Source organism: Homalodisca vitripennis, chromosome 5 (assembly GCF_021130785.1).
Source record: "Homalodisca vitripennis isolate AUS2020 chromosome 5, UT_GWSS_2.1, whole genome shotgun sequence".
In the NCBI taxonomy this organism is placed as follows: domain Eukaryota; kingdom Metazoa; phylum Arthropoda; class Insecta; order Hemiptera; family Cicadellidae; genus Homalodisca; species Homalodisca vitripennis.
The window spans coordinates 86,933,949-86,961,339 of NC_060211.1; the positions used below are offsets into that span (position 1 = coordinate 86,933,949).

General features: G+C 34.8%; 1 protein-coding gene and 1 non-coding gene across 4 annotated transcripts in view; both read right to left on the bottom strand.

The window, feature by feature from the left end:
• The window catches only part of LOC124362468 (CCR4-NOT transcription complex subunit 6-like), a 228,442-nt gene that overhangs the window by 183,687 nt on the left and 17,364 nt on the right, over positions 1-27,391 (bottom strand). The gene's annotated exons all lie outside the window — the stretch shown is intronic.
• Trnal-uag lies at positions 14,952-15,031 on the bottom strand. The gene has a single exon. It is a non-coding gene; the product is annotated as a tRNA-Leu (tRNA).

Here is a 27,391-nt window from a genome sequence, read left to right on the forward strand (position 1 = left end):
TGAGTCGAACGGTATTCGGTGATTACAGTAAATCGATGTTTGGGAAGTGAAGTGAACTCGAACGTGAGAACTCAGGAGTAGGACACTCCCCGGCAAATCAATAATATGGCTACCTGCGGGGCCAAGCGAGTCGCCCCTTCGACAGTAACGGCAACAATAACCGACAATTCGACGAGCTACAAAAGGCATTGCGACAACTTTGAGGCAGAGTACTGGTAACATCACCGAATTTATATTATACAAATCTAATACACATTCCAAATGCAGTATTATTGATAATTTAATGAAGAAACTAACTTGAACCAATTACACTTCAACAACTGCATATGTACTTATTAGCGAAATATAAAGAATGAAACGCCTATAATAACCCTTAATCTGTGTGAATGCATCTTCTTACGACATGAGTAATTTTTATGGGATCTTCTTGTTTCTTTCTTACGGTATTTTTCGCCCTAAGATGTACACTGCACTATGCCTATCTGCCCTTATTCCGAATCGAGCAAATAACATGTCTGGTTTGAGAAAATACTGTCGTTTTAATATTAATATTCAAACTAATAAAACAAGTAGAACTACAAGGAAAAATATAGAGAGAGCTTCTAAATCGGATTTACATTAGTATTTATATTTTGTTCAATCGTAGTGTTTCCTTTCGACTTAATACTAATACCATTTTGGTCCAGATTGAGTTTGACTTTATGTTAAACATGCATTGCACTTGTAAAGAATGCTGCTGAATTGCAATCATCTCCTAATATCTAGTACAACGTAAAATGTTTTCGATGTTGTATTTTATAAAGTATATTTTTTACTAAATACAATTTTATCTTTAATACTCTTTAGTTGCTTGTACGAATCTTATTTTTACAAAGTTTAGATTTTTTTTATTTATTATCATTTTTTGTAATTTCGCATTACACTTTTTCACATTAAACCCCAGTTAATAAATTACCCATCAAACTTTGGTGTAAATTTAAAGGATTCTGTCCAGAAGTATAAATACTTGATGGGAGGACTCGGACAGGACCAGAAGTCGTAACGTCTAGATTGATTTATTACAAGCGCACGCAACACATATCAGTGGCCTCCAAACCCACTTTTTAGTCGCATTTCCATCGGCCAAACATAACTTCTCACTTAAGTCTTGACGAGATTTGTCTTGTTTACGCTATATAAAAACACAAAAATCTCACATCATTCATCTCGAAGATTGAGGAAGACTCCGGAAGGTCATCTTAAACGGAATCTTAAAGTTTCTATTTGCAAAATATTGTGTCGTTAAGCTGAAAATATTTTGTACAAGAAAGAGCCACTATTCATTATAATACTAAAAGTCACAAATACTAAATAATACTACAATACCGTAAACTAAATCATTATAATATTTGTGTTCATTATAATAAATAACAACTTTTATACTATTTACAATAAATGTCTACATAATATTGCCTATGTCAAGAATACACTTAGGTAAAAGGCGTTAAAGCAAATCCTAAATCGACTAGTAACTGATGCATGGAGATGACACAATAAATTGTAAGTGACTGACTAATCGTACGTCAGATTGTGTTCAGTGCAAAAAGGTTCAATAAGGCAGGCAGTTTTGCTTAATCAGTTTCAATAAACCAGAATAATCGCAGTAATGCCTCTCCAATAGCGTCCAAACAATCAATCAATGCATGACGTCAAGATGGCAAGTAGAAGACTTTTTATGTAACAAATGGCTATTAACACAATGAACAGTACCATTGTCGACGTCAATGTCTGTTTGGAGTCTTACTTCATGATGACTCTGCTTATCGGTAACAACTGTTATATTTCAAAATCAGAACAAAGGTCAAGATTTCGTTTATGTACGTATTCAACAAAACATTGCTCGACAATTATAATGACGTTAGCATTCACTGTAAACCGTATAATTGTTTATGGTTATGCACCGAAGAATTAGCTGAGATGTGCGTTCAGTCTAGTAATTACTACATCAGGTGATTCCCAGCTCTTGTAGCTAGGAAATCTAAGAAACCCCAGTCACACACTGGAGTAACCATGAAAGTAACATCTTATGGACTGACAGCCATCTACGCTGATTCAAGATTGATGAACCTCATCTGGAATTTTCATTTAATAAATTCGAGGATTTATTATCGAGAATACATCAATCCAACATACTCGTACAGTACTTCAAGAGAGACCTGGAATAGACGAAAATGTCTATACGTACGAAATGAAACTGGATCATTTCATTTTTGATACATGTAATAGAGAGTCGCAAAAATGTCTGAAAATATTAAAGCCACCTCTCCAAAAGTATTGTCGGAAAACGTTGCAAAACGAATTTTGTTCGTTATATTTTGAATACATGTAATTGAGATTCGCAAAAATATCTGAAAATTTAAAGGTCCACTTCTAATCCAACCTTTTTTGTAATGTATTTTTGCGGGGTATTTAGTGACAAAATGTCTACATAAACGTTAAACAACATCCTCAAGGCACTGACTGCCCTCTTCCCCAATTGTAGCGTAGCTGAAAGTTATAAATGCTGATTTATAACCAATTTGCCTACAGTTGTTACATAAATAAATAAGAATATATTTGCAACTTTAGAACTTTAAAGGCGTGGCATTAAGTGGGGTCTCCGCGTGGATATCAAAACCTCTATCGGATTACAGTATTGCATATACAGTTGTAATTGATGTGATGCTATTATGTCTATAATACTCGCTAAGCCACACTTAGGAGGCGCGAGCACGGCCAGGACACTCCTTCACGCCACAAAGAGATCTGGCTCAACGACACTTGAGCCATTAAAAATGAATTTTCCCGTCAATTACAAATTATTGATTTCTCCGTCTATTTCCGGCCAGAGCCGACTCACAGCACCAGCTAGCGGACCCTGTCCCCGCTCATTGTTCGCGCCATGACTTCCTCGTTCGGACCCTTGGGAAACATTTGTTTGTTGGACAACAGAATGTGGCACAAGTACAACTAAGCATAAATATGAATTTCAAACGTCTTCCTTATGTTGCACTTCGGTCTGAAGAAACGAAATAAAATCTGAGGATGCGCCATTGTCTAGGTGTAACCGCCAACTTCACTGCACACCGCTGGCTCACAAATCGTGGATTTTTTTATTCTCCTTCCCTTCTCGATGACTTACAACATTTACAATACACATGTGATAAGAGGGTAAATTGATAAACTGCCTTAATATTTTAAGGCTGCTGTATAAAGCCGGTATTGCATCACTGTCTGGGTACGGTCTGCCTCAGCGATCACAATCGGAAACCCCTTCATCGATTCAAACTACACCAGATTATTGAACTCCTCACCTGACCATTCTCAATAGAAACTTCAATGAAAGACAAAATAACATCCCGCGAGAAAATTAAACTAATTTACAATAATACTAAGTTTCATATCGGAAAAAAAGACGTGCAATATTTTACAGAATTATTATTGTTGTCAAATAGGCTTCTTAAATCTGCTTAGTTTGGACCATACAAAGCGATATAGTATGTTTATTTCAGAGCGAAATAGAAGTTCTATATTCAGCCTAAACACGATTAGCCCGTGGTCTTGGCGAAAGGTCGAAGATAAGCTGAGTATATTTAGGGACAACAGTTTGGAACGCCGCCACAATTGTGTAGATAATTTATGGCTGTGATAGATCCAAGGTTTGTTTTGTTCCTGACTCACAACATTAGAAACGCGTCTGTCTCAAGCAGATCCGATAAACTTCAATCCGAGGGTATAAAAGCTTAGTAAACATTATGAATGATACATGAATAAACAACCTCTTTGTCGCGTTAATCGTGAGCTGTAAAACGTCATCTTTGCGAAAGTCGCATTTTCTCATCTCAATAACGTTTCTTTGTTTGAAGTTTATTTTTGACGATGGAAGGATTGTGAAGGAAACAGGATTTTTCCGGACATTTGCCATGGTTAAGTGAAACAAAAAATCAGTACGTTTAGAGATCTGCAATCTCATCTCTTCTTCTTCTTCTTATAGGTTTCTGCAATCCTCGAAACCTATAAGAAGAAGAATAGACCTCGAAACGTAGTGTTACTGATTTTTTGTTTCACTTAACGATGGCAAATGTCCGGAAAAATCCTGTTTCAATAAAGGTGGTGTAGTTGCCAGAGTGTTCATGATCCATTTTCTTGAGAACAATATTCACTTCTAAATGTTCTATAATTTAGGTTTGATAACAAGTCTTTGAGAATTAGAGGTCTTATAAAAATTACTCTAGGGGTTCTTTTAAAAATATCATTAGTATATTGCTCATAGATAACAATGTTTTTAGAAACATAAACATTATAATAATTCCAAAACACAACAAATCTAGGTTTTCAGTGCATTCAAAAAAGACGGGACCGGCCAATAGTAATATTGACAACACAAACAGCCGGTTATTACAGACTACGGTGTCTCCTGGAAGTGACAAGCCTCGGTGCGGCCAATAGTAATATTGACAACACAAACAGCCGGTTATTACAGACTACGGTGTCTCCTGGAAGTGACAAGCCTCGGTGCGGCCAATAGTAATATTGACAACACAAACAGCCGGTTATTACAGACTACGGTGTCTCCTGGAAGTGACAAGCCTCGGTGCGGCCAATAGTAATATTGACAACACAAACAGCCGGTTATTACAGACTACGGTGTCTCCTGGAAGTGACAAGCCTCGGTGCGGCCAATAGTAATATTGACAACACAAACAGCCGGTTATTACAGACTACGGTGTCTCCTGGAAGTGACAAGCCTCGGTGCGGTCGAAGGGCGAGCAAACAGACTGACTCACACAGTGAGCAACAAGACAAAGAATATGGAGGAGAATAATAGGCAGAATAATCTGTCTGAGAAACAAAGTCGCTTATTCCTGCGGTGGGTGACTCAGGACCAATGAGTCAGAGGTGGAGTCATGCAAGATGACTGTTTTCCCAAATCCTAGGTCGCAACTTCGAATGGTACAGATTTTTAAATGTAAAAGTTATGCACGCTAATTTAAAATAATGCTAATACAACGCTGTATTCACTGGTAATATGGAAAGCACGAGATATTGATTACTGAACACCGGTAATCGGTAATCACATTACAGAACAGCGACAACAAAAGGACACGATTTAAAATTATATTACAATACTCACTTATACACAATAATACAATGTAAACAAAAATAAATAATTTATTGGTTAAATTAGAATGTAAAACTTAAAAAAAGTTTTTTTTTTTTTTTTTTTTTTTTTTTTGTTAAATCTTGTTTCCTTAACAACACGACTCTAATTTCAAGACGGTAGGTTTACTAAGATAGTCTATAGGTTTATAAGTTTTTCACCGAGAGAATGTAAATCTTTGATTTCCCTAGAAAGAGATCCAAAAATCAAGATTTTGTTATAAAAAAAGTTATCAAACACAAACACGTTACATTAAGCTTTAAAGGTATTAGAAAGACACTTGGGAGAGAATGCTGATAAAACAATATTTTGTAAACAAGTTACAGCATTGTAACTCAAAAATAGAAGATGAATTATTTTACTAAAACTTTTTTATTTATGTTTCATGCTAAGTTGTTGAAAATGCGAAGAAAAGATACACCCACCTTAATTTAATGTGTTTCCAACGAGTTTACACTCCAGATGCTCTGGATTTGTGAACATTTTGGCTGTAGTTTGTTTTAAATAAAAATGTTATTTGTCCATAACTTTTGTTAGAAACTGCGTAGAAATGAAGTTCATGTCATTGTGTTTCTTTTGAATTTACCTTTCAAATGGCATGTTATAAGACATGGGTTGCAATGTGAAAATTTAAAGCGCCCCCCCCCTCTTTAAACCTACCAAGAATAATCAATCATTTATATATAGAATGTTTATAACTGTGTGTAAACATGAGCGCATTAAAAATATAAAATTAAAATTAAACAACATGATACATACAAATGTAAATTTGTAATTTGATTATCACCACTCGTATAGCATACCTAGTACAAGAGCAAGCCGAAACACAATATATGGAAATTGTCTGACAAGCTAAGACAGCATTGACAGAATTTGAAAAAAAGGAAGGGAATATTATTTTGTACCCTCCAAAAAGTAAAAAAGGGTAATTTGATTAAGTATGGTGAAAAATTTACATCGATATCTCGATCCGTTTGGAATATATCCAGGCGTTTCAGGACCTTAATTTATAACGACAAAAAATCTTACATCACATCGTAAATGGACTACTTCAGTATCTTCATAAACTATACAAACCTGGTAATTGCTGAGCCCCGTTTGCTTGCAAGAATAGAATAAAAAACTGAAACGTGTATTTTCATTCTAAGATCAATTGCCAAAGGGAAAATGGCTTTTGATCTTGTATTTTACACTAACAGAGAGGTTTCAAAATGTTCGCTGCTGGCTCTGACTTATCTAGCTATTACTTTAAATATTAAATTCGAGTGTGATAGTTGTCCACAGGCTCGGGCGCACAGCACGCTGCGCAGCTGCACTGTCTAGCCACACAGGTAAGGTAACACCTCACTGTGACTGAAACATCATCCACCTGACCTATTGAGTCATGCGGCGATGGTGCCAGCTCTACTATAATCATATAAGGGCGACGAATTATTCTCAAGCGCTGCGAATTACTACAAGTTAGAGAATGCATAATAGCGCCATTTCATAAGTTTTTATACTGTTCACGACGAAATTTACAGTTTAGAGAGTTTCGCTCAGGCTATAATCAGTATTCTAAGCCCCGTATCGTTTAAAATCACAAAAATGTTAATTTATTGGTTTTGAAAAATGCCTCCTCGGTATCTCAGTAGAACACAAAATAGTGAATCGTAATACAATAATTCTAAAATTGTACAAAACAGATTGTTTCAGCCTTACTCTAAATAGGCTTGTGAATTATTCTTGAAACATTGTTATAAGAAAGACTCGATTATATGACGTGCAACAATGTTCTAATAAGAACGTTTATAACTGTATGTAAACATAAGTGCATTAAAAATATAAAATTAAAATTAAACGACACAATAAATGAAAATGTAAATTTGTAATTTGATTATCACCATCCGTATAGCATACCTAGTACAACAGCAAGTCTAAACAAGACAAAGTCTGGAAATTGTCTGACAAGCTGATGCCAGTGACAGAATTATTGTAGTAATATCGGCACCCGATTCAATATATCCACTATATATCCTAGTTCAAACTACAACCGCCTTTCAGACCTGCTTTATAGAGTAGGTTACGTTTTAAGTTTTAGTTTATCTTGTAATTCTGAGCTTAATTTTATTTTCGGTTATTTTGACAATAAATTTATATTTCACAAATTGATTTTGAAATATTTATATTTATATTACTCCTCCAGACTTGTTTTTCAAAATAGTTCTGTTAAAGGCCCATAAGAAGAGAATTGGTTTGGGGGAAATACACCAAGATACCACCAAATACACTCAAACAGAGTGTAAGTTTTGTGAAGCGAAGGAAGCCAAGATATGTTTAGGAAAGAAAGGATAAACCAGTTAATCACAATTCCTACACGTCCTTTGTCGGCCTCTACGAAGTCGCTCTCCTCTACGTACGATCAGTCGTGTGGAAACTAATACGACGCACGTTTTATGACGGCTGAACCTCGGATGAGACGGAGATCCAATGAGTGCTCGTAATTCAGACATATTACATGTGTAGGAAGGAAGCGGGATACGTCGACCGCGAGAGACCACAGGGGGAAAGTGTCCAATATTGTTCGGCCTCGGCCCGGTGTAGTAAACCGGAAGACGAAGAAGACAGTCACTCTGCCTAGTTGTGTAACTGGCCACAGATCCGCACTCTAGTCATACGACAATAACAACACGAGCAAGTCTCACCCGTCAGAATAGTTTTACTATGTATTAACGTAGTTTAATACAAAAACGCCTGCGTAGAAACTAGTTTCCAACGTACTACAGTGCTCTCCCCTATACCACAGTATCTACAGCACGGGAGGGGTTACTCCAGTGTGCCGGGTCAGTGAGCATGTGGTACCAGGGGTGTGGTGAACGTTACATTCTCGCCGATGGCGAATGCCGGCCCGATCTCGGCCTATCAACCCCACCTATAATACAGTACTTCACTTTTATCTCTGTCTTGACATTACTCAGCCTTCTTCTAATTATTCCTTCAGCGTACATAAACGGCTATTTCATGTTAGTGTTATGCAATTCCTAAATCGGTACCGATATAGAACTTATTTTTCTCTTTTTGGCAGCAATAAACTGGATATGATACCGCCGAAGCGGCGTGAGAGAGTATGGAATCTCTTAAATATTTATGTTAAAGATAACTAATAGTTTTAGGCTTCATAGAGATAAATCTCACAACACTAAAGCAATAAATTCGATACAGGCAGGAATCACGTACACCGTACTGTTGTTTTGTGTAATTGAAGGAACTTGTTTTTAAATACAAAATACAATGTGGTCAACAATATACTTTTAATTTAATTTCTAGTCCTCATATTTGTTAGGTATATGCGTAGCAAAATTTGATTAAATAATCCGTCATATAAAACAAGCATGCGTTTTAGATCTATATGATACCATAATATGTAAATCACTTCAAAACTCTATCAATTACTTATAAATATTGGTTTACGTCACATTCTATTTTTATGGGGGGGAAGGGGCGTAATATATGTTATCATATTCTCAACAATCGCGTTAGAGCACGTTTGTAACAAAATTTACTAAAAACGTGAATTTAGTTCATTGTTGAAAAAGAAAAACAATTAATTCCTCCTCAAAGAAGGCTGTGGACCGTACACAAATGTACACAATATTGTTTTACTAAATTTTGTTGAGAATAAGTTTTGAATGCTACAGCATATACGTTGTATTCGCGTAATACACTAAAATTAACAGTGTATTGCGATTTCAAAAACATGTAGGTATATAATAGATTACGCAGGGGAATTAACACGGCTGCGTACTTTATTTAATATCACGACAGCAAATTTAATTGTACCGCGGCCAGATTTTACGATTTTAAACATTATGAAAGTGTCGATCGATCCCTGTTGTTGAAAACCGGCACGTAAGCGCAGCAGCCAGCGGCGTGTATGGTAATGGTAATGTGTCAGTAACCCAGATGTATGTCCGTTATACCGTATCGTATCCCGGTGGCACTTTGTTATTGAAATGTGGACGGGAGGCGAGCGCTCCGCGGGTCAACACTCGCCGATTAGCCCGGTTCTCCTCCTGACACACAGGGCCGAGTACAGTCAGTTACTGACTTGAGAGGTCGATTCACACAAGTATACAAGATTGTGGACGGGAGGCGAGCGCTTCGCGGGTCAACACTCGCCGATTAGCCCGGTTCTCCTCCTGACACACAGGGCCGAGTACAGTCAGTTACTGACTTGAGAGGTCGATTCACACAAGTATACAAGATTGTGGACGGGAGGCGAGCGCTTCGCGGGTCAACACTCGCCGATTACCCCGGTTCTCCTCCTGACACACAGGGCCGAGTACAGTCAGTTACTTACTTGAGAGGTCGATTCACACAATTACACAAGATTGTGGACGGGAGGCGAGCGCTTCGCGGGTCAACACTCGCCGATTAGCCCGGTTCTCCTCCTGACACACAGGGCCGACCGACTGCACAACCGAATCTCCACTGATATATTGTTGAAATCTGGATAAAATCTAATTCTTTAACACCACGTTGGTTGCTAGCAGAAACACATAATATATTCCACTATGGATATGGTTGTCTAGAACAATCTAACACCCTTAAATAAGATTAAATATTCGTTTATCATAGAAGACAATGGTCATTATGTAGCACTCATATTTGATAAAACACGCATGTCAGCAGGAGCGAATTTTGGCTGTTTTAGAATAAATCCAATTAATTGCTTGACTGTTACTTCGAGGTTTAAACAAAGCAATTCTATGAACTATACACTTGTATTAGAAAGTACGGGTTTCTTCACCAGTATGAATGAGCTGTCAATAGAATTCCTTTCAATGTAGTGGAGTTTCCTTCTTTGCCTTCTGCAATTAAAGTTCTTCAATAACTATAATTACTTACGAACAACAGAATACAGCCTACTAATGTATTTCCCTTGAACGAATTATAGGAACTCAAACTGTTCTGAGCACTATTAACACTTAGAGTGCTAATCCCGTAATTTTACGGAACAGCGAAACTTCCGAAGAATGCTAATCCCGTAGTTTTACGTGGTTGTCATTTCAATTGGTATTATATTACATTGTCCGTATTTAAACGGGTTTTGCCTACTCTAAAATGTTATTTGCGTTTTTAGTAACACAATTAACCGCTAGAAAGCGTCAGATGTATTGAATGAGCTTAATGACAAAGCGACTTCGGTCGCATTGTTTACGTGCCTCTGACGTGACGTTCGTTGCAGCCGGCAGTCGATGTCGCAATCATGGCTTATTGCAGTTTGAACGACGGTTGCGATCAGTGATGTATTAGATGAAGATAGTTTTATTGGTGTTGATAGTATTTTTGACGATTCTGACATCGATCCTGATTTCATGGAAGAAGATGAGACACATATTTCAGGTAAGAATAAGTCTATATAAACATCAGTCTAAAAGTTTGGTTATGTTATTGTTTTCGTGAATCAAACTATAATTTGTATCAAAATAAATTAACTTTATTCAACTAATATTCTATTTATATGAATAAAATGAAAACATACTCATATTTTACACGGTATATTATTATGTTACAGATGCTGAAAACAGTACTGACAGCGAAAGTGATGCCGACGCATCAACATGTCGGCATAGTTTTTTTGTCAAAAAACTACAAAACATAAAAACATGATTTGTATTATACAAAGGACAGTTTATATTTGTAAATGTGTCATTGTAAATAATTGTATATATGTTTAGTTTAGTTTTTTAGATAAAAAAACTGTCTAAAAAATAGTTTTTTTTTTTCAAAAATATATGTTTTTCAAAAAAAGATTTTATGTGAAGTTTTTTGAAAAAACGCTAACAATCCCACGTTAAAATAAAGACGAAAGTAAGCTGAATTAAGGCATGTAAATATTTTTCTTATATCTTAAATACTTTTTTTTTTAATAAATTTCACCAAAAACGCCTAGCATTCTACAGAGTTGCATGTTATTTAGGGCCAGCACTCAAAGTGTTAAAACTGGGATATCGTTTTAGGGATTTAGCGTAAACAAAGTAGGCCTGAGTTAGATCGTCTCGCCCGAAGTAGTTGTTGGTAGATCTACGGGATACACAGAGGAAAGCTCGGTGACTGACAGGGAGGAGTGGCGGGCGGGGAGTGTCCCCGTACCGTGGGCCGAGATACAGTTTCCAGCAGAGTCCCGCAATGGCGGGGGCATATCGCCCCCACTAGGACAAGGACCTCAACAGCTTATTTGCAAATTTTTTGCAATGAGAACTTTGGCAAACTGCCTCCTATATTGGGTACTCGTCAAAGATCAACAGCCGATTCCTGTTCTTGCGTGTCGCGGCGTTACGCCAGTCACGTAACCAGAAAGAATTCTGACGGTAGCCACTATAAGCAATATAATTTTTAAATTGACAAACGGTCATTCGTAATATTGTCACGCTGATTAGAAAGGAAAGGGATTCCTTTTGTGTACTGGTTACACCACACATTATTCCAAATCATATGAACAAGAAATGTTGCTGTCCGGGCGTTCATAAATCAAATAATTTATTGGAATAATTATAACAATACAGTTTTGTGTGTACGACACAATACAATTAAAACATCACACTTCAAGTAATTACTATCAATTTCTAGCCTAAATTAAATGAAACTTGACGGATATTTCATACAATGATGGGGGCAGTCTCGTCAAGACTGAATGTAATCTCTTAGCTCCATTGCTTAATTAAAACCTAATGTTACCTCTTCATACCTCCAATTGTTTTAATTACTTGTGTGTTGGTCACTGTTCAATTTACTGATGGAAGAAGATACTAGTCAATAAACCCCTCAATAACTTGTTTATCAAAGGACACCTGGGTTTTTCAGCTTAGCCTAGCCAAACAATGCTGATGTACATAAACGCGACATATGTCAATGTGAAACACAAGAATTCATTACAGCCGTTTACAATGGATGTGGCGGGAAACAATGGTGAGCGACTAGAGTTGTATTTATGGTTCAAAAACCAGTAAGCGGGTGTAAATTATTACTTGTTAAATCATGTTTTGGTTGAAATGTGGACTGCGCTACTTTGCTGCTTTACTTCCAGGTTCGTTTAGTTATAACTTATTTTATATTTTAATGATTCTTAACAATGCATTAAAATGTATCATTTTATAATACATCATGTTACAAACCCAGTACAATATTTAAAATTAATTTCGACTCAAAATAAGTTCTCAGACATTTATTAGTCCTTTTCTGTGTATAGTTTCTTCAATAAACAATGAACAGGATACTTGTGCTTGGGAAAACCCCATTTAGCATTTCTTTGTTTAGTATTTAATTTTTTTCCATTAAATACTCACCAGAACCAAGCATCTATATTCTAAAAACGGAATCCGCTAAAAATAAAGTTAAAGTCATATTAAAGAATTAATTTAATACCACAAGTGAATTACAACACATTTTCCGATATTAATTTAATTTTGTAAGGCCTTTCAGAATCGAGGGTTCCATCGTCAGGCAACTTAACACAAATTAATGATCCTACACGTAATTGACTAGTGGTATTAAATGAAAATATTTCCAATGCTCCAAGAATCTTTGTTCAAAGAATTAATTGTTTACATAAAACTATTGGTGAAATAACGAACAACAGCTCTGTGCCATGTACATTGTACGTATACTCGCAGTGCAGGAAGACCTAATATGTGTCCGATTATGTAGATTGGCGTAATTGTCGAGCACGGGCGATAGACCCACGTGGGGTCAAAGTCCGGTCGTGGAAGTGGCCATAACAGCGAAAACTTCGTCTCAATACTCAAGCCGTACAGAATTCACTTCAAAATTGTGTTTGGACATGTAACAGGAATTTTATTTCAAATAATTAACAGTAGCCTACTGTTTGCATTGTGATGGTTTCATACACGTACTTAAATTTGTCTAAATTGCCATTATTGTACGGTATTTTATACATACTCGTATATCATATGTATTGATAGATATTGTAACGTATTTAACATTGATTTAAAATGGTTATCGCTTTTATCTCGTTTCAATGTAAAATAGCCCTTTTTACACTTTTTAGTTCTTTACAGAGAATTGTTTAGTTCTTTACAGAGATTACAGTAGGATAGCGCCTAACAATTTCAACAAATATTTAACACAAAATGGCAGTTTATATAACATCAGCTTGAGCTGTAAGAATAGAATATAAATAATTAATCCTAAAATAAATAAAACACAAGTTAACCGATTTAAAAGTATTATAAAACAACATTCATAAATATTCACAATAAAAAAGCCAAAATCAATAAAATTTGAGGTTCTTCCCGCGCACACCTCACTCATTTAAATTTGCACGTTCACAAACGCGTCTAGTGAGCGGAAGGATTCTGGTCAGTGCTCGTACAATTAAAACTCTGTGATAATACAATTTGTTCAGCTCCCCCACAAAACCAGATCGACAAGTCTTTTCTACCACACAGAGAGAGACAGACGGAGGGACAACGATGCTTATTTAAGGGCCCTCAATAAACAAACAAAGATTTTTACAGTTCTGGTTTAAAAATGTAATCAAAAGCACGACTCAAACAATTTTTTTTATAAAAAAGGATGCCTACTATTCTTTTCAACCTATTCTGCTTCTTTACAAAAAAAGAACTGCATGGAAACCTTAAAAAGCTGTGTGAGGCAGATGATCACCAAAAGTTTACCGGCCCAAACAAAATACCTGAGCTTTCTCTGGTTTATACCTTAATGAAACGCCTTAAACTCAAATCTAAACTCATAGGCCTAAGCACGAGGCCAATGGCTCCCTCCAAAGTATTGCATTATTTTTATTTATTAACAAATCTTCATGTTTTTACAGCATTAATTTCTTATCCTCTTCACCAATCCTTTCACATTTTATGTAGGATTTATAAAACAATAATTTGAATTTGTACGAACTGCAGACCAATTAAACAACCGTATTATGATCCAAAACATACACAGTTTCTGTAATTATTATATTTCTTACTGAATTGGAATTTTTAATTGCAATATATTCCAAAATAACTTATAACAAAAAAGTAACAAAGCAAATCAAATTTACACGTCCTTATTTAGTATAAAGTGCCGAACGCTCTCTGTAAAATATTTGTAAGAACAGAAAGACGTTTTCAAGGATTCAAAATAAAGAAGCCAGAATCACGAATATTTAAAGACGTCTTCATCTAACATAAAATACTTTTCGAGTCGCTGAGCGATTAACGGCGAAAATAAAACATACTTCACTTATTACTATTCTTTGCATGTTATTTATATTCCATTCAATGTACACCAGAAATAATTTAGTTTAGTTATTTAAATTATTATATTTGTTGTCAAATGGGGAGAAAAACATTCAGATTTACGTTAGTAATTTGACTTCGTTGAGCCGAAAAAACAATCGATGAGTCTTTTATTGATGGAGATAAGAATGGTTTACACAATACTGTTCTATAAACATTTATTTAATTGTACAACTCGACTAAAGTAATTTCATTTCTTTTTATTAAAAATTTAAAGGCCAAACTAATTTAAAAACTGTTCTACCTCTTTTTTATTCTTTAAATTATAGATATTTAAATCTTCTCGAGGGCAACGAGAGAGAGAATCGGTATAATAGTACATTATACAATCTACTGAAATTTACGTCAAGCATTTAATAATATTCGAATCTATAAATAATTATAAACCGCTAGAAACGTAAATCTAAAAATACCAAAAGTGAGTAAATGGCCGCAGTAATACATGACATTAATTCAAACAGCAGCAAAAAGTATGATGGCAGCGGTGGGATTCGAACCCACGCCCTTTCGGACTGGTGCCTAAAACCAGCGCCTTAGACCACTCGGCCACGCTACCAGATATTAGACGGAGTCATGCTTGTTCATCACAGGCTCGGTGGCAAATATAGTTTGTTTATAATACTGTATAATATCGTTTTAACATATCACATCCCAATGATGTAAAATTATTATTTGAATCGTTTACATACAAAAATATGATTTAAAAATATGCAATAGTTACTTATAAATACCTACTCAACTAATGATAAGTTTTAGATATTTTAATTAACGGTACTGATTTTGTATTTATTGAGAAACGCTTAATTTGAAAATTGTATTAACACATACTAGATGTTCGTTTATTTTCTTTACTAGTATAAAACAACTGGACAAAGTCACTGAATAGACTACTCACTCAAAAGATCTAGTAGTCTACTTTCAGATATGTTACAGATGTAATAACTGGTGCAATTGAGGAAACATAACACAAACACATTTTTATTTTGGAATCATTTTGGGGGTTAAAACTGCCCCAATCTAAAAAAAAGAAGACATGGGTTAAAACTGCTATAAGTCATAATATTCTATTGAATAACAAATAATTTGGCATTTTCATCGCCCACTAAAACATTTCAGAAAACGCAGAAAAAAGGTTGAAATAACAACATTTCAAACATAATACCTACAATTTTTTAAAATAACTAAAAAATGGTAAGGAAATCAACCAAATTAGACTTCAAAAAACTTTCTCAAAATGAACATGAATGAAATCATACAATATACCCTATGATTTTTCAAAAAAGGTGTTAGGGCTCAAAGAGAGAATACTAAATTAAATGGAAAGAAATGTTGAAACTTTAAGGGGGATATAAAATGAAAAGTATACAAATTCCCAATATAACTTTAGTTTTAAAAGTCAATGTACGTGACCCCCTCTGGTAAAAAGTGCTACGATATTATGTCATTAATTTAAAAAAAAGGAAGGTAAACACCTACTCAATCCTAATAATATTATAATGTGAAAGTGCATTTGTTTATTTGTTTCCATTCACTCCTAAACTATTCAACCGTGTTTACACAGATGCAAAACCTATGATATTGTGTGCAAAGCTGCGGGTAACTACTGGTTCTGGTATAAAAATGAAGTAATTCACACTATCAAATAGTCAAAAATATAGTATAACTTATATCAATTTCTTTGCAATACCACTCACATCACTAAAAAAATTTTCTAACATATTTTGAAGTGAAATATTTTAAAACATACTTATGAGGTACCAAATTATTTTTGTTACTATAAAGAAATTCTTCTGCATCACCAGATCTAAATCTATAAACATAAAACAGTCAGGTTACCTGCACTACTTATAACTCAAGAATGGTTGTACTGATTATAATGATCTCTAATTTATTGAATTCATCTCTATCTCGAATAGTAAAATAACTATTAAAATATAGTAAAAGTTCACAGAAAAATCAAGTAATTAAAAACAGAAGGGTTTTATAGAATAGTATAGACTGAAAAGTTCTATTAAATGTAATCAACTGTTCTGTGTAAACGTTGTTTTATGACAACACAACCATATATTTAATTAATTTGACCAATATTTTAATTTTTTTACATTTAGATCCTTGAAAGCATACAATAAGTAACAACACTTCTTATTTTAACCTTTTCTGCAACCACTGTTGAGCACAAAGTAATAAAAAATACTTTTTAACTGTACATTTAACAAATATAAGTATGTAGTGCTAGATCAGTACTGTAATACAGATATCAAGGACAAAGTGACTTTATAATATTTATTATACATTTAAAGAGCCTTATAAAACCCATATTAGTTGTTTTTTAATTGAAGTAGGCTTCTCAGACCTGTTTATGTATATAAATACATCCTTGAACAGGGAACCAAAGCCACAATCAACTATGGCACAAAAAAATACTAAGGTTGGAATAAATTACAATGGCCAAAAATATACACTTTTTAATATATTTTCTTGATTGTGGCGACGAGGCAAACTCAACAGGGCATCTCGTGAAATATAATTCACTCAAGCCAGAAGTGCGCTCATACACGTAAAAAGTCTATGCAATTTTATGTGAAGCTTGTTTAAATAATAATCTGAGATAAAATATTAAGGAATGAGCAAACACACGTAGCTGAAGTATGCTCAAAAAAAGGACACATTGAATACAAGTACAATAATGGTCCCTAAGTAGTTTTTATAAACACAAATATAAGTTTTGGAGGGTGAGTTTCGGGGAAACCCCCAAATATAATAAGAAGAGGTTAGCCTGTGAAGCGTACAGTGATGTCCAAATCCATAAACTACACAGCTACCCATTAGACTTCTTAATAAGAAGAGGTTAGCCTGTGAAGCGTACAGTGATGTCCAAATCCATAAACTACACAGCTACCCATTAGACTTCTTAATAAGAAGAGGTTAGCCTGTGAAGCGTACAGTGATGTCCAAATCCATAAACTACACAGCTACCCATTAGACTTCTTAATAAGAAGAGGTTAGCCTGTGAAGCGTACAGTGATGTCCAAATCCATAAACTACACAGCTACCCATTAGACTTCTTAATAAGAAGAGGTTAGCCTGTGAAGCGTACAGTGATGTCCAAATCCATAAACTAAACAGCTACCCATTAGACTTCTTTACTAAATAACATATTTCTTTGCTCACTTGTTAACATGTTAAAAATTTAAAATTTGGCATCTTGGAATTCAAAAATTAATAAGATAATAGAGTCTTTTCAAATTTGTTAAATTTGGAACACAAGAAGGGTATTTAATTGTCCAAAATCACTCCCTTACTGTAAAGACTCTCCATTTCATTTTTATGGAAATATTTTTTAAATAAAATCATACTTTAACAAGCTTCTTAGAAAGAAAAGAAAACAGAAAAAGCGGTCACTAAGAATCAGTAAGAAATAAGAATTTACAGGAGACAATTTTTGTTGTGAACTTGAAATGGAGGTTAGCTTAACGCCATTGCTAAAATTTAACTTGGTAATGAAGAGGTTTGCACAATACTCGACACGTTGCTAATGAACAAAACACATGTACTGACTATTGACCTTGAAAGATGGCCTATTATGAAAGTGATACGTAAAAGAATTTATATTAGACCTGGAAAATATTTTTGATCCTTATCAAAAAAAGATTGTCTTTGTTTGTCCAATATTAAGACATGCAGAGCTAGAAGTGAAAGAACAAAGAATTTCATTGGAGGAGTTGTATCAATAGAATTGTTGTGTCAAATTGAAACCAAAAAACCAATTCTGACATGCTTAATGGTACTCACTCAGGATTTAAATTTGGGAAACTCCAAACCTAACATCCCCTCATTTATAAAGTAATGATATGTTGAACGTTTGACTTTTATGGATTTTATTATTTTATGGACACATTAAGTTCAAACAAGCCATAAGTACTATTTGATTACAGAACTTTTTTGTTAAGGAATCAATAAGCATATGTAGAATATAGAGAAATAAGAGATGACCAAGTAAGGAAAAAAAATACTTGCATTGGATGTGTGATATAAAATAAATACCAAAACAGTTAATCATACACATCAATTTATTCTATGAGTTAATAGACGCAGCAATTCAGCCTATCTCCTTGTTTTTAAACCTTTTGGTTTTTGTTTCATTTTTCTGTGAAAGTGGGCTGTTCATTGAGGGTTTAAATCAGTATGTTTTAAAGACTGTCTGATGGATGGATCTTTTGGGCTTAAGATACAGTATGTTGTTACTATTCCGACCAGCTTAAAAAAACTTTCATACCATTAATTAAAAAAATTTCTTACTAGCAGCTTAATTTGTACGTACATCTATGTAGCCTATGTATCTATTCTAAATAATGATAGGACACTCAATATGGCTCCTGACCAGAAATCTGCATGTATGAGACCAGAATGTTTGTTGTTGAAAAATTGAACATCATCTACACTTCACTTAAACTTTATCCAAACTTCAGAATATTGCTTAAACATTCAAAGAACAGCTTAGAATGTATAAGAACACTAATAATTCATGATGCAGTTTCTCGTCTCATAAAAATGTAAAAACAAAACAGGGCTCTAATTGGAACTTTGAGGTACTCCTGAATTTACAATGAAGCTCCCAGAATACATCAACTAAATTATATTCTAAAAGATTTTTCTACAACTTAGGACTTCATGTAAGAAATGAGATAATCAGAAAATTTACAAGCCGGAAGCTTTTGCCAACCGAGTTGAAGGTGAAGGAATTTATCAAAATAACCTGACAGTCGACCTCAAAACAGTGAAAAAAATTACAACAATTTCATAACTTGATGAACTAATGAGACCTGTTCTGAACCTGCATTTTTTCACAAAGATAAGATAACGAACTCTTTTTACAAAGATTGCATGAGTGATTTAAAGGTTATTACAGGTATTAACAAGTATTAATTTTCTCCTGGGCAACTGACATGGTAAGGAGCCTGTCGCTAATGACAATCACTACCGATCGCCATCATCTGCTTTGTGCTACTACCATCATATGGCTATTTTTGGGAAAGCTAATGAAAACATCTATTGACAGTACTGTTGGCATCGTTTATTGCATGTTTTTATGTCTAGTGATACAATCTAGGATTAATATACAAAACGTTTTACTGATCTCTTTATTGACAGTGAGTGATTTACTTGTATTTCATCAAAATTCCTTCAAACTTCTTTTGTTTTTTTTTTACAATTATTACACCTATTTGTAACTTCCCGTAGCTACTGTTTTACTGACATTCTTTTATGTTGTTTTTACAGTTTTTTGTACAAGACATGAAGTCTTATTTTAATATAACAATACAAACAAACATTTCTTGTACAAATGAGTATTCATTTTGATTTAATTTACCTTATAGGCTTAATAATTGTTTGAATACCACTATATTATAGAGAATTTAATAACATTTACTATGATGTATGATATGTAACAGTTTTGTTTTAATAGAATTGTTAAAATAATAAAAACACGAATGTATTCTCTGATGACGGAGTGGCCCAATGCAATCAGCTCAGTAGCGCCAGAAGCGCATCTCGGTAATTTGACTGGGTGAGGGTTAAGATAAATACAAGCTTAATTTAGCAATGAAATAAACTAATTATGTGCTTAACATTATTACTTATTTTAAACCTAGTGGTTTAAACGTTTAATATTAAATTGTTTATATTTCAATAACTATTATGATGATACATTTAGTTGATAAAGAAAATTTTGTATTGTAATTTATAATACAGAAAAACAACAGTTAGTCATCCGAAACGTCGCGTAAGTTAACCGATAGCGCACTAGATGGCAGTGTAAATTCAAAATTTCCGTCATTTTTACACCACATTTAAGTGATCAGATGGTACATTAAAAACACAAGTGGCTGGCAGGAGTGCGCAGCTCAGCTGTTTGTTTCACTGTTCAATGTCCACCTGTAAACTTAACTATATATTGCAGACACCAGAGTTGTTTTAACTGTCTGTGCTGTTGCTTGTTCTGCTGTGTGACATCTAGCAATGACCGCGAAATGTAAACATGTTGTGCTTAGTCTTTCTAAAAACTTTTGAGTATAGAACATTACCAATCATGAAATTACCACAAATGTGTGGGAATCCGTAAATGTATTGATTTATAAGTCAGAAAGCAAACTTTAATGCCAGACATACCAATAATAAATTAATAACCAGTCTATTCTTTTATCATTTTGTCTGACGACACATGATGTTGCAGGCGGATATATGTAAATGGCGTGTCTATGTGTAGAATGCATTCACCAGTACTGGTAGAGCACAATTTTTTTTGTTTATTATTTCTTTTCCTAAGAAACAGGAAGTAAATTAACTTTGGCAAAAAAGAAATTTTGAAAATTCTCTAAATGCACGCTTAGCGTACCTAGGCCAAACTTTAAGGGTTAAATTAAACATTTTCTCTTGCAAAACAAGTATCAAATTTAACATTTGTAGAAAAACTGTCTTTGTTATCACTGATTTTAAATTAATAATTTTAGAAGTAATGTTTTAATTTTTGGATGTTTGCATGTCACAAATTTCCTGGTAGAACATACACTTTAACACTGTAACCTTATTGCAGATCTATCACCATACTTTAGATTTAAATACAAGATGAGATTTTGTTTAGAAGAAGTACTTTGTGATTGCCCCTTTTAGTTTTTATAAGGATCATTGTTGAATGCGTCACTACTATTGGTACTGCCATCTACTCACTAGGCTTGTTTTCAGCTAGCTGCCTGAAAATCCTACCCCAGACAAGAGCACTCCTTTTTCTAGCACGAGCCAATTTCTCTGCAAAACTCATCTCACTTTTTTCCAAAATCTTTGAAGGCAGGTATCATCAATGCACAGTATTTGTTCGGTCACATAAAGAACTGGACGAAATTTTTCAATCCAATAATTGTGAACTAGGTTTGGTTTCCAATGTTAACGACCACTCTGTTGAGTTACTAGTTTACAGGTTGTGTACGAACGACTACCTGTACAGAGATGGTGGAGAGGTTGCTACTATAACCATCAAAGGTTACCTTCAAGCATCCATGCTCAAATGCTGCAATATGGAACACATTGTAGGAGACTATTAGTGGCCTGTAATATCTTACATAGCTCGTGTCTGTGCATCGACTATTCATGCCTCGGTAGCCATGTCATTGTAATGAGTGATTTCAACACAGATTTAATCAAAACTAATAGTTATGACCAAGGAAATCTGACTATTAGGTTTCACACTTGTAACTATAGTTCCTGCTCAAACCATTTATAACACTGCAACTGCTGATACTCGACTCGACCTCATAGTAGTCACTGACCTGACTCATGTCACAGACCATGGGCAACTTCCTGCTCCAGGACTGTTAAAGCACGATCTTGTAATCTGTGTCTATTGGCTCTTACTCCTGAAGGTAACCCTTATCTAGGTCAGGCATTTAGTTAACTTCCACAATCCCAATAAAAACCATTTAAGGGACACAATATAAAGCACCGTGAGACTAGTTGGAAATCACACTTAGTGAAAATTTTAATACACAATTTATTAAAAGTTTAAAACTAAATATATGTTTTTAACTTTTTTTAAATTAACCACAATGTTTACAGAATTAAAACAAACCACTTGAATAAAACATCTGTATTTATCGAACAAATATATATTCATGCAAATTTTGTAAACTTTAGAATAAACCAACAACTAGAAAAGAATAGTATTACAAGAATGTCTTGAATCAAATGTCTGCCATTCAATAGGACAACAGTGCATTTACCATTATGAGCTATGATACGAAATAGAGTTGAGCATGTCCGAGTGATTTTAATGGCTCTCCCCTACACTAAACACCACTGCTTAATGTTTCTGGCTCACTGCTGTACGAGACATCTCAGTAATCTGCTTGTTTTGCTTTATGTGAGTGTGCAAGTACTGTGAGATTTTAACTGTAGAAGTTGGCTTTTGATAGTGTGATTATAAAAGTCAACTGTTCAACTGTGGGACATGATAAGTCATTGGGTGAAGTGAATAAAAAGTAGTACTTGCTTCGTTACACTGATTTTGAAGTAATTACTTCGTTTTCAAGTGAATAAAAAAAGAAAGCGCTACCAAAGGGTAGTACTTGCTTCATATTTCCGGACCCCGTAGTATTTGCTCCAGATTCATGTGAATAAAACCTAGCAACTACTACCTTGCTGTAGTAACTGCTTCGTTTTTTGTGGAGTCTGGTGTAGGTCAGACTTCGTTTTAGTTTCAGTCGGCATCATGGCGATGTTCATGCACGTTCGTGAACGTAAGTTATATCGTGAGCGTCGGCACGTCAGTGGACAAACAACTTTTACGGTTTGAGGATGAAAGCATTAATTTTTTGACCGCTGAATTTCTGCCTGAAAGTGATGAGACAAGAGGAGGGGCTTTGACACCAAGGGGGAAAATGGAAATTTTTTTACGTGCTGCGGCTGATCCAGGATTTCAAATTGGAGTGGGCTGAAGATGTCGGAGTCGATCGCGATCAACGGTTTGTAAAACCTTTCACTATGTTATGGACTGTATTACTGACCGAGCACATCATTGGATTAAATTTCCGAATTCAGTGAGAAAAATAAATGATGCTCAACTCTTGTGGCAGACCCGTTTTAGGCTGCCTTCGGTTATTGGTGCACTTGACTGTACACAGATTGAAATTCTGAAACCTAGATTGTTTGGTGATGAATATGTGTGCCGGAAAGGATACCCGAGTATAAACGTTGCAGGCAACTTGTGATACAACCGAACAATTCACCAGCATCTGTGCAGAATGGCCGGGTAGTGTTTCACGACTCGAGAATTTGGAGAAATAGCCAGGTAAGAGAGGTTATAGCCAGATATGATGGGGCTGCTTGTCTGTTGGGAGACTCGGGGTATGGCATTTCACCTTGGCTTATTACTTCCCTTCAAACCTCCCCGCAATCAAGACGAAATACAATTTAATCGGCTGCACGCTCAAGAAAGAGTTATTGTTTGAAAGAGTTTTCGGTCAAGTTAAAAAAAGGTTTCCTATAATAGCAAAACTTGTGTGAGGATTTCTCTGGAAAAAATCCCAAAACTCATTGTAAGCTGTGCAGTTCTACATAACATAAGTAAACATTTGAATGATAACTTTGACTATCAGCTTGAAAGGAAAATCCTGCCCTTGAAGAAGAACAAGAAGAGTTAGCTGCGGAAGAACAAATAGAAAATGCCGTAACAAAAACTCGAGGTGCTGAAAAGCGTCAAGAGATTATCCAAATTCTGTTTTAAATAATACTTGACATTTTTTATGCTGCAAAATGTATATATTAATGTAATTGATGGTTGTTTTTAGTTGATTTTTTAAGGCTTGTTTAGGCGTCTGTTATTATTTCATACTTAACTTTAATTTTATCGAGCATATTTGTGAAATCTGAAGTTAATATTTTGCATTATTGATGGATGTACTCTTATGTTAAATTGTATGTTGTTCTAAAGTATTATAAAAAAAAATAAAAAAATAAAAAATTATATAAAAATATGTATGTATTCTTTGTTTAAAGTTTGTTATTGACGATGGATGATTTGAAGGAATAACAGGATTGCGGACATTTGCCATCTCTTTAAATGTTACAATAAATGATAACACTACGTTTCGAGGAATGGAAATCATCCTCTTTTTCAGGTGTAAAAAACTTAAAACATTAAAATGTGGGCTGGTATTTTTGTCACGTTTTATTGTCAAGGAGGTGACATCAGGTTCTATTTACAGGTTTTAATTCTATGTTTAAAAGTTAATTGTTGACGATGGTTGATCTGAAAGGAATAAAAGGAAATTCCGGACATTTGTCATCGTTAAGTGTTACAAATTAAACACGACGTTTCCAGAACTGGAATTTGTTCTCTTCTGCAGGTAAATTAACTAAAAGATTCCAGTTTTCTAAATGTCTTGTTTAATCGACGATCGCAGGCACACATGATTTTTATAGTTTTTTTGTTTTAATTATTATTTTTTTTATATAATTTTTTTTTGTTTTTTAATTTTATTATTTTTATTTATTTATTTTTTCTTTTTATATGGGGGGATAGGATTTGGAACTTACAACAAATTATTTATTAATCAAACAAAGAAAATAAGTCTTCCGTGTCAGTTGAAGCATCATTGACAGTCTTCTTCAAATTGTTTAGCAATATTCTTTCTTTTTCTATCTGGATTTTTTGGAGTTCCATTTGTTGCAGCAACACAGCACGCTGTAATTGCGGAGAGTGGACATATCCCCTTGTTTCATCCATTTCTAGCATTGACAGCCTTTTCGCTCCTTTTCTCACAGCTACCACAGGCTGCTTTGATGTAATCACTGAAACAACTTGGCTGGTGTTCTACTTCCATGTTATCAGCTCCCTTCTGTTTAGATGAGGTTGTGTTTTTTAGCAAGATTCACCTTCACAAATTCCTACTGAAGCAGCTCCCGGCACCTTTTTAAAAACAGGATTTTATTCTTGTGTAAGTAGCAGTAAGAACTCTTTCTCCCAGTCTTTAAGTTTTAATTTTTTTTTGTTCCAGTTGCTGTTCTATCAGTTTTTTTCTTTATTTTTGTTTTCATGTTGTTCAGCATTTTTTGAGAGTTGCGCCGGAGTAACTATTTTCCCGGTGGCTTAGAATATTCTGAACATATGATATCCCAAGCTTTCTTCTTAGCACACATGACACTTGGCACTTTAGACTTTTCTACGACAACTGAATTTTCACTCAATAGTCGCACAAAAAGTGTTCTGTTAACAACGTCCCGCTCAACGTCAGCACAGTCACCGGCCTCATCACTTGACGACATAGTCAGCAGCACCCAGAATGGTAAGTGACTGACAGACAGCAGACAAGTGAGTCATGCACCGACGAGGCGGTACATGGATATCCCAGATAAACAGGACTCCGTAGGAACGTTGAGTTTTGTTCACCAACATGCGGTGAGAGGTTATCGATAAGAGAAGGAAAATAAAAGTGAAGTAAGTGCTATAGGGTAGTAAATACTACGGTAGTAAATGCTTCACCAAAATCCGGACGGCCCGAAGTACTTACTACCCAGTGGAAGTATATTATTATTCACATTTGTTCTGAGAAAATGCTACTACTTCGAAGTATTTAACTTCAAGTAAATACTACTTTTTATTCACTTCACATATTGTGTGGGAGAATATATCGGTCCAGATGGGCTCAGCAAAGAAACGCTAGTATAATGATGATTATATCAAATGGATTTATTTCTATGCTTAAATATAATGCTAAATATCCTTTTCAGAGTGTTTTTTATTCCGAAGTGTTAAGAAATGACCGCCATGATTCCAAATTTTCATTTGTCAACCAAACATGCCTTTTTAAAGAACAAACCACAGGTATTTTTTGTTACAAAATCTAAAAATTTAAAACCAATGAATTTGTATGATAAATTCATGTGAAAAAGTGCTTGGAGCTAAAACTTCTTATTGCTAAAGAAAGAAACTCCATTTTATTGGAGAGACGCTTAATAATAAATCATGCATGCTGAAAGTAGCTGATATTCTTGGAACAGACAGTAAGCAACAATTATCTGAAATACCACTTTCAGACAATACTGTAAAATGTCACATTGATGGTATGGCTGGAGACATAAAAAAATCAGGTTGTTAATGCAATAAAACAATTACAGGTTTTTACTATTCAGCTTGACGAGAGTACAGCCAGCACAATTTTCTCAGTGAATTGTATATATTTGATAATATTGAAGAAAAAAGAATGAAAGACGAGCTACTGTTTTCGGTGACCAGTACAAAAGCCATCGAAAGTAATGAAGCAGCGTTAGAAATTTTTACAAAAATGAACTCTTGTTGCAAAAACTAACTGGCGTAGGCAAACATGGTGCCTCTTCAGTGCTTGGTTTTTGCTCATACTCCATGCAATTGGTACAAGCGAAAAATGCTGATGTAACAGTGATTCATTGTTTTAACAAATTGACTGCGGCGTACTTTCAGCCCGCTCTAGCAGTTGGCTACACCACACTGAAACGGCAAAAAAGCAGTAGAGCGCGGGGTCGCCGGCGACCCCCGCCGCTACCCAGTGGCGCCACGTGGCGGTCACCGGTGACCGCGTCGCACCGAATGTGTTAAACACCATTTAGCCTTGGCAGCCAAAACTCTTCTAAATGAACTAAATGCTGTCTCCTACAATTATGTGTTAACCCTCTAACTGCCAAATCCGAGATATACTGTGCAGCTCTGGTTTTGTGAACAACCGCTACACCCGATATATGCGATGCAACTGTAGTTTTGTGAACAACTGCCTCGCCCAAGTTTTCATATTATCAGCTGTTTTATTTTTGTTGCATCAGCTGTTATATTGTTTTACTTGGTGTTATATTATGTTATAAATGTCTAGAAGATAGCTGTTCAGTTGATGGTGCAATCTTGTGGACATTACTCAAACTACTTGGACGCCACTTGCTTTGTATCATACACAAAGTTCATGAATAGTTACGTTAATATTTTACGAGACATTTTCCAGTGTTTATTCGTAGATAGTTGTGTAATAGTGGTAATAAGTTGTAATTATTTGGCAAATTGACATTATTTGAGAAATTTGTAAACATCGTTAATGGTTTACTCTATTTATTAAACTTTAAATAACTTGTTTTAACATGTTTTGTCAAAAACTCCTAAAAATACTTGGTGCTTGGGGGGTCTTAGTATGTAACTAAGCACGGTGCCATGAATCCAGGAATGGGTTAAAGTAGTAAATTATATAAAAAAACAATGCATTAAATACTCAACTGTTTAAAACTCTGTGTGAAGATTTAGGATGTGACATTCATGCAGAAGTACACTAGCTTTTAAAAAGGAAATATGTTGACAAGATTATTTTAGCTCGAGATGAAGTAATCACCTTCTTGGAATATCATA